General features: G+C 60.4%; 1 protein-coding gene across 1 annotated transcript in view; it reads left to right on the top strand.

Moving 5' to 3' along the window:
• Positions 1–3556: 3556 nt before the first annotated feature.
• The window catches only part of BCOR (BCL6 corepressor), a 73134-nt gene continuing 66069 nt past the window's right edge, over positions 3557–10621 (top strand). The window contains exon 1 of the mRNA XM_082770808.1: positions 3557–3691. The gene's annotated coding sequence lies outside the window, so the exon portion shown is untranslated. The remainder of the gene's footprint in view (positions 3692–10621) is intronic.

The raw sequence follows: 10621 nt of genomic DNA, 5'->3' as shown, positions 1-10621 counted from the left end.
CGCGCTCCTGCTGCACGCTCCGGGCTCGGTGCCGAGCTCGCCCGGGTGCCGCGTATCAGCCTCCCGCTGCCTCCTGCAGCGCAGCCCACCCCCACCCCCCCAGCTCTCCTCGCCGGCTGCGGGTTTCGCAGAGCTTTCCGCTGCCCGCGGGCCCACGGGGGGCGAGAGGTGGCCGCCGAGCTGGGCAGGGGGCTGCGCGGCACCGCAGCCCGGCAGGGAGGGCTCGCCATGGGCTGGGAGGCTGTGGGGAGAGGGACTGGCCTGGGGTGCCCTCGGGAGAGGAGGGCAAAGTGGCTGGGGTCTGTGGGCCAGAGCATGAGAGCCGAGAGCGAAGTCCAAGTGCAGGCTCCAGCCAGCCTTGGGAAGGCGGGCGGGAGAGCTGGGGGCGAGGCCGGGAACCTTGGCCCCACGGTGGGGCTAAGCCCGCGGTCAGAGCCCTCTCCCGGGGCACTGGGGGCAGCGGAGAAACAGGGGAGCATGGCCTGGGCCACGGGGAGGAGGCACGGGGACGAGCCATGCACCCAAAGGACCCACAAGCCGTGGCCTGGACCCCCCCAGAGGACAGGGCTGCAACCCCACCATCTCCACGAGCAAACCCCAGCTGGGCTGTGCTCCCAGCAGAGCGTGTGGCTCCTTGCCCTGGCTGTGCCTTGCTCAGCAGCCCGCAGCTTCTCGGGCCAGCGGCACACAGGGCAGGCAGCACGCCGTGGGCCCCCCGAGGCGAGCCCCGCTCCTCTCCTCGCCCTTATCTCCCGTCCACACCTCGGCGGGGAGCAGAGCAGCCCCTCCGTCCCCTCCCCGGAGCGCCAGGCTCGCAGCTGGGCGCCGAGACAACGGCGGGTGCGGGCGGGACGGCGGCGGCTGTCGGCCGTGCTCCCGCTCCTCGCCGCCGCCCTGGCAGCTGCCAGCTTTTTGGCAGGCAGGAGAAGCCCTGCGAGGGGTCACAGGGAGAGGCTGAATAGCACGAGGGGCCGGGGGAGAGGAGAGAGCATCGCTGCCGAGCCGGGGAGAGCGGGGACAGGCCAGGAGCCTGGGGGGAAAAAAAAAAAAAAAAAAAAAGGGAAAAGGAGAGGTGCAAAGGAGCGAGGGGGAGGAAGGCGGCAGCCAGCAAAGCGCTGGCTTGGCAGCGTGCCGAGGAGCTGGGGCACGCTGCAGCCCTGAGAGCCAGCCGGGGAAGGGCCGGCCCAGAAGCTGCTTGAACAGGGCGAAGCCTCTGTCCTACAGACCTGGCGTGACCCACGGCTTAAAAACTGCGGCCGGCTCCCCCCTGCCAGCGGCAGGGCCGGGACGTACCTGCGGGGTAGTCCCTGCCTCTCAGCCTCCCGTCCCATTATGCTGGTGCAGCCTAATCCCCGTGCTGTGACCTACAGCAGCGCTCTGATTTATTTTTAATGCGTTCCGATTCCTGTTCCGTTGTCAAGAGATGCATTGAGATTCATTTTCCATCCCCTGCTTTCCAGGCTCCCGTTCTGCTGGCAGGACCCGCCGATAGAGTTTAATTCGATTTGATATGATTTAATGAGCACCTTTATCTTTTGTTTTTAGCAGGAGGATTAAGAACACGACGGCATTCGGCTTTTGCTAAATCAGACACGTTTCCCACCGAAATCCTATCTGGTGACACACACTCACTGTAACATTTCATTAACAACCCCCTTGATATATTGATTTTTAATATTTGTATTAAATGTTGTGTAAAATTGAACTCAGGCGTTAGAAGAGATTGTGCAAGTCACAAGACATGACTCCTACTTAATTGTTATTATTATTTATTTTATTTTTTTTTTTTCGGTCCTGGAACAACAGTTGGAAAGAGGCCAGGAGGAAGAAGAAGAAAAAAAATACATTAAAAAAATAATAATTAAAAAAAAAATATCTCCCCGGGGTGGGGAGGGGGGGTTGGAATTAAGGGCTGTGCTCGGAAAAGAGCGGAGGGGATGAGGGGAAAGCACAAACCGCCTCGGGATTGCGGCGCTGGGGCCGGGCTGCCCGCTGCCCCCCGACCCCCCCAGCCCCCCGGGACCCCCCCGGGGCCGCCCCCTCCCTCCCCAGCGCCCCCGGCCGCTGCCGCCCGGCCCCGGGGCTCCCACCCCCGGCGCTCCCGGCTGGCTCCGTGCGCGTTGCCTCCCTCCTCCTCTCCCTCCCCGCCGCTCCATATGGTTTCTCCCCTCCTCCTCCTCCCCTGCTCCCCCCTCCATGTTGTCTCCGTGCCTCTCCCCGCTCCGTGTTCCCCCGGGGAGCGCTTCCCCGCCGCGGCGGGGACGGGGCACGCACGGTGGCCCCCCCGGAGGGATGCTTGCGGGGCTCTGCAGAGCTCATAGGGGGGGACGAGGGCAACTAGGGAGGGCTGGGGGGCAACACAGGGCCCTGGGGGCGAGGAAGGGTGCCGGCCAAAGCTCCCGGCCGGAGAGTTTCCCAGCGTGCGGGAGAGGAGCTCGGAGAAGTTGAGCTCCCCCACGCTTCCCCCCTCCGCTTTTTCCCTCTCCTCAATCCTCTCCCCCCCCCTCCCCGCCCTCTCTCCTCCCCCCAGGAATACGAGGCATTCAGAGATCAACATAATTCACCTGCATCAAAAAACTCGCGAGCTATAAACTAGCGGCTGATCCTCCGCTTAGACTAGTGTTTAGCCGTTCATGCATCATGAGTGTCAAATAAATGCCTGATTGAGGCCCTCAGCGGAGGAATTAGCTTTCCTTGTGCTGGAAATGCATAATAGAGAAAGTGCTGAGGCATCCTCCCCGGAGTTAGCACGGGCTCCGCTGCCTGCGCTCCTCCTCGCAGCTTTCCCCCCCCCCGGCTCCGTCCCCAGCCCCCCGATAGCACCGGGCCCCGCTGCCCTCCCGGCGAGCGCTCCCCGGAGCTGCCCAGGACCCCCGGGACCGGGCTGGGAGCTCAGGAGCGAGATGGGCTGGGGGAGGGAGTGGGTTTTTCCCCCCCCGACGTGTCTCTTGGCCACCTTCCCGAGCCCGCGGCCTCATCCTGCCGGCTGGGGGCGAGGTGCGGAGCCGGGGCTCGCTGCAGTTGTGCCTTCAGGCCCCGGCGCCTACAGTTGAAAATTAAAAATAATTAAAAAAAATATTTAAAAAAATAAAAAATAAAAAATAAAAATAAAAAGCGCCCGGCCCGACCATGCACCAGTGACCCACAATTTCCCCTCCTTCGCAAGCTGAAATACGGCCAAAGTGTCTCAAAGTTAACTCGGGGGCTGGGGACGGGGGCGGGGGGGGAGAGGTTAGGGGGGGAAATTGGGGAGGGGAAGGGTGGGGGGGGGGAGGAGGAGGAAACCGCTCCGGGTTGAGCTCCCTGTGTCAAGTTTCATCCCCTCCTGACATTTTCTGGCGGCGAGCCAAAGTCCCTGAAAATGGAAAATTGGGGAAGGGCGGGCGGGGAAAGGGGGAATGGGGGGGGGGGGGGGGGTTGGGGGAGAGCTGCCCGGAGCCGTCGGCGGAGCGGAGACGAAGCGAGAGAGAGGCGGGGGGAGGGTGGGGGGGTGGGGGGCGAGGCGGCGGAGCGGGGCGCGGGGCATCTCCGATCCGGGAGGCGAGTGGAGAAGCCGCCGGTCGCTGCCTTTGTTGCTGGCGGGCGATGCGGGGAGCGGAGCCCGGGCTCGGGGGAGCTCTGAGCTAGGGCTCCGGCGGCGCCTCCCCGCACCGGCGGCTCGGCACCTCGCGGCGGGTGGACGCGGCGGCAGGTCGGTGGCGCTCCCTTCCGCGGGACTTCCCCTCGTTCACCCTCACCCTCGGCTCTCCCCGGGGCTGCTGACGACCCCCCCGCGCCCCTGGTTTCCTCCCCCCGCTCCCCGCCCGCAGGCGGCTCGGCACGGCTCGGCTCGGCGCGGAGCCCCGCGGGGGGAGAAAAGTCCGTGCCGGAGCACTCGGGGCGGGCTGCGGCTTTGCCAGGAGGGCTCTCAGCGCCGGCTCTTTTGTCTGGAGCCTTCTCCTGCTCCCCCCGGCCAGAATCCCCCGGGGAGTCCCGCGCTGTCGCCGCGGGTGGCACCGCTCCGACCCCCTCCGGCAGCTCCCGGCTGGCTTTTAGGGGGGCTCCCCCAGCGTGTCGGCCCCTTCCCCGGCCGCAGGGGTCGGGCCCTCGCTCCCTCGGCATCCCGGGGGTGCCCCCCTCCGCCAGAGGGGCCCTTGCTCCGTGCCCCCCGGGGCCGGCAGCAGCGGGGCGGAGCGGCCCCACGCGTGTTTTGCGGAGCCCCGGGGGGCTCCTCTGCCCGGCCCCGGCTGCGTGCCCGCGGGGAGCAGCCCCTGCGGGATGCCCCCCCCCGCACTTCTGTGCTCCAGCATCCCTCCCACCGCCCGGCCGGCCGGCGTGGGTGTGCGAGGCGAGGCTGCTACCATCATCCTGCCTCGTTATTTGCCGGCTCTGCCAGGTGCCGGCCGGACAGACAGACAAAGGAGGGAGCCCGGGTTGCCTCCGGGGGGCTGCCGGCTCCCGGGGGGGCTGGGGCAAGGCTCCCGAGCGCGTCTTCGTCTCGGCGGTCGCATCCTCGCGTGCTGCGCTCCGAGGCGGTTGTTTTCCCTTTCCACTTGTTTGTCTCCTGCTCGCCTCGTAAACTGCCGCGTGATTTATTACCTAGGCTAAGTGCTTAATTTGCGAATATGAAACAGATTAAAAGGAGATCGGCGGATTTTTAGCAGGCAGGCCAAAGCGCAGCCCGGCAGCTGTTTCGAGTTTGGAGGCATCGCCGGCAGCAGCCCGGCCTCGGGGATCCCCGCGGCTGCCGTGGGCCGGCCGCGTCCACGCGTGGCTGCGTGGGACGGGAGGGGAGGGAAGAGGGGGGCGACCCCGGCCACCGAGGCGACCCCGGGGGCCCCGGCCCTCGTCCCCGCCGCCACCGGGGGCCGGCTCCGGAGGCCGAGGGCCCGGCGAGGCGCGCAGGGGGTTAACGACGGCTCTGCCCTCTCCTTCAAAGGACTCACTCGAGATAGAGTAAATACGGCCGGGGCGGGGTGGGGGGGCTGCTCAGGCCACATGATGCAAAAGTAAGACAAGCGCACTCCGGAGAACAAAGGCTTCCTACCCCCTTCCTCCCCTTCCCCCCCCCAAATCTGTCTTAATTCTGCAAGTAAACTTGAGCGGCTATAAAACAAAGAGGGATGGGGGAACTTACGGCCAAGGGACGAGCAAAAGAAATAGCTTGGATGCAGCCCTCGCCCCCCCTGCCCTTGGCCAGGCAGGACATCGCGGGATGTCCCCACCACAGGGGCCGGGGTCGGGGTGGCAGCAGCAGGCGGGACGCACTGGGTGGCCCCAGGAGCACCGTGCCAGTGTCACCTCGTGCCAGTGTCACCTTGTGCCAGTGTCACCTCGCAGGCCGGCTGCTTTCACACTTGTTACCAGCCCCCGGGGGTGATTGCCAGCCCCAGCGCTGCTGCCTCGCTCCCTCAGCCCCCCAGGAAGGTTTAACACACCGGGGGGCTGAGGGGAGCCAAGGGGGGAGCACCAAGCTGGCAGTCCATGCTGCTGAGCAGACGGCGAGGCCCTCTGAGCACAAAACACTGCTCCTGAAGCTCAAAAGCCGGAGGGAGGCAGGAACTCGTAACCTGCACCGTGTCTTGGAGAGCTGCTTCGGAGCAGTGAGTGCGAGCACTGTGTCATCCCCGGCAGAGCAGAGCGGAGCAGACAGTGCTGGCGAGGAGGAAAGTGACTCATGTGCCCTTGCTGCACCTCGAGCGGTTGCTCTGGTGCTGCAGACGTGGCTGGTGTCAGAGCTGTGCAGGGGATGGGAGACGGGGACAGGCCCCGGCCGGAGCATGGGGACCGGGGGTGCTGATGGCACGGGGCTGAGCCTCGGGCTGCTGGGGGTGGGAGGGCAAAAGGGCACACACGTGGCATTCAGAAAGAGCGTGAAGGTGTCGGGGTGATTCTTGTCAATACATGTGTGTCTGCAACTGTTTGGGGTTGGTTTGAGGCAAGGTTCTTCCCTATTTGGGGGGATGTTCGTGGCAAGCCATGTGGGAACGTGTTTACCGAGGGCCTGATGGGGTTTGTGTAGAGCTGCCATGTCCCACAAGGGTGGTGTAGGCCCGTGACAGGCGAGGTGTCACACAGGTGTTAGACACCACTGCTCTTTGTAGCCCTGGGCCTCCCTGTTCACGGGCTGGAGCTAGGAGCAACACCTTGGAGCAAGGTGGGGAGCGGTAGCCAAAGGATGGCCCTGGGGTGTCCTCACCTCCCTGTCAGTTCTGCACAGGGCTGCTCTCTTGCCAGGTACCTGCAGCGTCTTTGGAGAGAGAAAAACAAGGGTTTGTGTCACAGTGATACGATACTGCGCTTTTCCCTGGAAGCGGGATATGCAACGAGAGGCAGAAAAAAGGACAGTGGCAGTGGAAAAGGAAAAAAAAAATAAACCCGTTTCCAACTTCGTGGCTTGGCCTTTGCAGTCATCCCTACCTCGGGGAGGGCTGTGGACACAGCACTAAGCCTTGGTTACACTGCTGAAATTCACCACGCTAAAAGTCACCTGGTCCCTTGAGCACTCTTGTAAAGCACTCCAGGTCCCCATAGAAAATGGTTTGCGTGTGCTTAAAACTATGTGAATTGGATTTGCTTCCAACAGTGCATAATGCCAGTTTCAGCCTGATCCTGTCTGGCTTTCACTGAATTAATGCCTGGATGGATCTAAGTCCAAACGTCTAAGACCAAAGTGGTTCAGATAGTCCTCCTGCTGCTGTCCCTTGATGCCCCGAAGGCATTTTAAAATCTCCTTGGAAGTGCTCTTACGGGGTGATTGCTAAGCCTCAGAAACAAAACAGCTGAGAGCGCTGCTAAAGCAGAAGGGGCGAACCCTGATGGCTCCGAGCAGCCAGCGGGGACCCTGCAAGGTAGGCAAGCTGTGGCAGAGGAGAGAAATTTGGGGCTAGGGTAAGGCTCAGGATGTGAGAAGAGAGAAGTGGGGGAACCAACACGCTACCTTGGAGGCGTGGGGCAAATTTCGTGGTATTTTATCGCTCCGGGTTCGCAAGGACTGAGTTACCTGACAGCAGTTTTACTGTGCTGTGAGCCGTGTGTGCACAGAGGGTGGATTGTTCCTGCCTGCCCAAGTAAGGGAAGCCAAACTGCAAAATCTACTATTGGGGATGAGAAGGAGAGATGCTCCGGTGGCACACGGAGGCAGGCGAGGTCCTAGCTCCATCTGAGGGCTTGTTGGCCATGGCTCCTTGAAGCCACCGCTCCCCGAGCCCGTGTCCTGCCGTCAGAGGAGAACAGTGCGTGTTTGTGTGCGGGTGTTCATGTGAATGTAATTTTGTTTCTACATAATGTGGATTATCTTTCTTTTAGGGGCAAATCCGTTCGGGGGTTTAGATAAAAAAGAGAAATCCTGCAGCCATTCCCTCGCGGGGAAAGTGCATGTCTTCCATTGCTCCCTCTGATTCTTTTTTTTTTTCCAAACGGTCCCCCAAAACCCTTTTTTTCTGGCTCAGCATCACACCTCGAGAGCCTCCTGCTCTCCGAGCAAGGCACTCGCACACGGGAGCTGGGGGGGAGCTTAGGGGCAAGGCAGGGCATGCTAGGGGCTGTGGGGATGAGATAAAGGATGCCACAAACCCTGGCGGGCAGAGCGGGTGCAGGTGCAGGACACCTGATGGGCCGTCTTCTCCTCGACCCACGTAGGACTGCTGGCTTTGCAGGGAGGGAAGGGAAGGGAAATCAGCCTCGTGTGGAACGAGGCCGCTATTGATTTAACTGCAAAATTACCCTCCCGCGGTTCTAATCTCCCAGGCGAGGGCCACGCGGGCTCTGCAGACGCTGCTGGTCTGCTGGCTCAATTCGTTCCAAAAATAAGTTTGGGTGCCGATTGCTTCGACTCGGAGAGGGAAGCGCCGTGTGTTTTTGCAAGTAAAGACCGAGGTGAGCGCGTTATGGGAGGCGTGCCTCACGTAGCCGTGGAAAGAGGGCTTAAATGAGGCATTCATTCAGCACCAGGCCTCCGCGCAGCAGTGAGTGAGGCCCGTGGTGAAAGAAAAGGACCTGAACATCTGTATTTGCCCAGTGGCACCGGCACCAGCCAGCCAGCTTGCGGAGAGAAGCAGACAGACGTGCGGGTGTGAGGCCCAGTTGAGACTGCTGGGTCCCTGGTGCTTTTTAAAAGGAAATAATAGCTTGTGGGGGAACCCTTTCTCGTGGCCTTGGCTCCCGTGACCCCCCTCTGATGTATGATATTTAAACAAGGAAATGTCAATATTGGTTTTCCACATCCAGCCCCGTACTGCTCTCCGTGAAAGCTAATGACAAAATCCTCGGGGAGTTAGAGGAGAGCAGACCCCAAAACAGGCACTTAGACCCAAAACCCGGCCGGCTGTGGCAGCCTGCAAGAAAGAGCAGGTCGTAGCGAGCAGCCGGGCAGCATGCCCTCTTTGCAGGTAAATTAGGGGGAAGGGAAGCAGTCCTGTCATGGACACCTTGCCTCAAAGCTGTGGGTCTGGTGCTGTGACCGATTATCGCTTTTTATAATTATAAATCGCATTTTGGTACACCGAGTGAGGGTAACGCGCTGCTCACTGGAATTACATGCAGCTCCGGGGCGCTTTGTTGTAACAAAGGTGACTTCTCCGCGTTCCCTTTTTCACTGCCGGGGCTAATTGGGGTTTGATCTGAACCTGGTGGCTATCTGGTGGTGCTTCCCAAAGGGAGCGGTGCCGACTGTATGAGAAGATGCCCAGAAACGGGGCCATCGTAGATGTCTTCTGACACGCGTGTCCTCTGAGGTAGGAAAGTGTAAGTCATAGGAAGAGAGGGCCAGCGCGGCTGACTCATAGCAAAACGAGGGCACGTGGGAAGGATAAACGAAGGGAGGGCTGCTACTAGCAGGACGTGGAGGCTGTGCCGTGTGTCATGGGAAAAATAATTTTATGGTGGATAATTTAAGCTTAAAGGGGCAGGTGTGGTGCCGCGGCACGGCACAGAACGTGAGTCAGGGCACACGCACAAAAGCAGCTCAATTTAGCCCGTGCTGCCCTCGTCTCGGTGGTGGTTTGTGCAAACCGGGCCTCCCTGGGTGTTGCAGCAGCAGCTTCAAGGTCCTCTGATGTAACAGGGACTTCACCATAGCTCACCCCAGGGCAAGAAGCAGAGCTGCACGGGCTTTGCGCTGCGTCGGCACCATGTCCCTGGAGGCAGTAGCGGAATAAATGGGGTAAGAGCCCCTTAATCGGCCCCTTAATCTGCACAGGGAGAACGATTCCCATATGGGAACACCTTTCCTAAGCAGGTCACGGCTGCCTTCCTACTCGAAGGTGGACCCACTCTGCTCACTCAGGCTCCAGCATGTGCTGCCACCTCCGTTGGGGCAGAGGTGGCAGTGGGGACAGCCTGGGAACTGACCGAGCTGGAAAACATCAGTGGGAAAAGCACTTTTGGTTTGGTGTGTGACCACGACATCAAGACTGGTGTCAATCTCTGACTGGGCCTAGGGAATATCTTCAGAAAAAGACCATCGTTTGGTAGAAAAATAAGTAAATGAGTGTTGCTTGGGTATGAGTCCTGTGCCAGGAAGCACAGGGATCGTGTATGAAGCTGAGGCCCAGCCATTTTCAAGATCGCATCTGTCCTAAGTGATTTTCTGCTTTTGATGGTGCAAATGGTATGGGAAGAGATCCTTGGCACACAGACTGCTTCACCCTCCTTATACGAGTCCTAGGACGATGAAGCCCTAGCTCTGGCTGAGGTTTTTGGGAGTCCCTCTCACACAAATAACTCAGGGCAGCTCGGCCACAGCTCAGGCCACCTCTTGTGCAGAACAGAGCCTGGGCTTGCAGCACCTGGTGAGACAGTAGAGAAGTTTGCACACAGTGTTTTGTGTGAAGCCCCAGGCGTAGCTGGAGAAGATCAGAGATCAGGAAGGCACTGGGGCAGCGCAGTCAATTCTTCTGTAACACACGGACCTTGGTCCCTCCACGATCCTGCCGTTCCAGGCTGCATTTTCACGGCTAGGCTACCTCAGGAGCTGAGAAAGCTTGGAAAATGGATGGGCATTGCCAGGATGGGCAGAGGAAGGACAGCTCCTGGTTCTTTATCAGTGGCCATGCTTCCTCTGGTATCTGGTGGGACAGCTGTACCCTACATATAGTACATCCCTCAGAGTAGACACTCATGTGAAAGGGAATGGGCTCGGGTGTGAAAGCAGGCTGTCTGCAGTGGCTGAAGAAGCTCTAACGGAGGCTGTCTGTGATCTACCTGGGGAGGAGCGACTCCAAACTGAGACCCACCACGGCCTTTGAAAGGGCTGAACTACCCCCAGCCTCGCGGGTGCTTAACGGGGGGCTTTGGTGCTGCAGGAGGGGAAGAGGCACAGGAGGGAACTGAGCAGCAGGGCTCTGCGCACGCCCCTCTCTGATAGAGCATAGGCAGGGTTGGTGCCGTTGTAGGAATATGCAGCAGTGGCTTCTTGCAGACAAAAGAAAAAATATGAGGCTCTGCTGAAGGCGAGGGCTGATGAAGCACCGAAAAAAGCCCTCGCTAGAGAAACGAAGCTAGCTCTGCAGTTTGGTCAAGCGATGCTCAGCGTTGTGAATTTGATGAACAGCACTAGTCTGCATGAAGACAGGCGACTTTTTAAATGGGCTTTTAATAAAGTTGGTGTTGCTAAGGCCATCTATAAAGGTAATCCGCACAG

Source organism: Aythya marila (assembly GCF_965140915.1).
Source record: "Aythya marila genome assembly, chromosome: 1".
Taxonomy (NCBI): domain Eukaryota; kingdom Metazoa; phylum Chordata; class Aves; order Anseriformes; family Anatidae; genus Aythya; species Aythya marila.
This window is presented reverse-complemented; position numbering and strand designations above follow the sequence as displayed.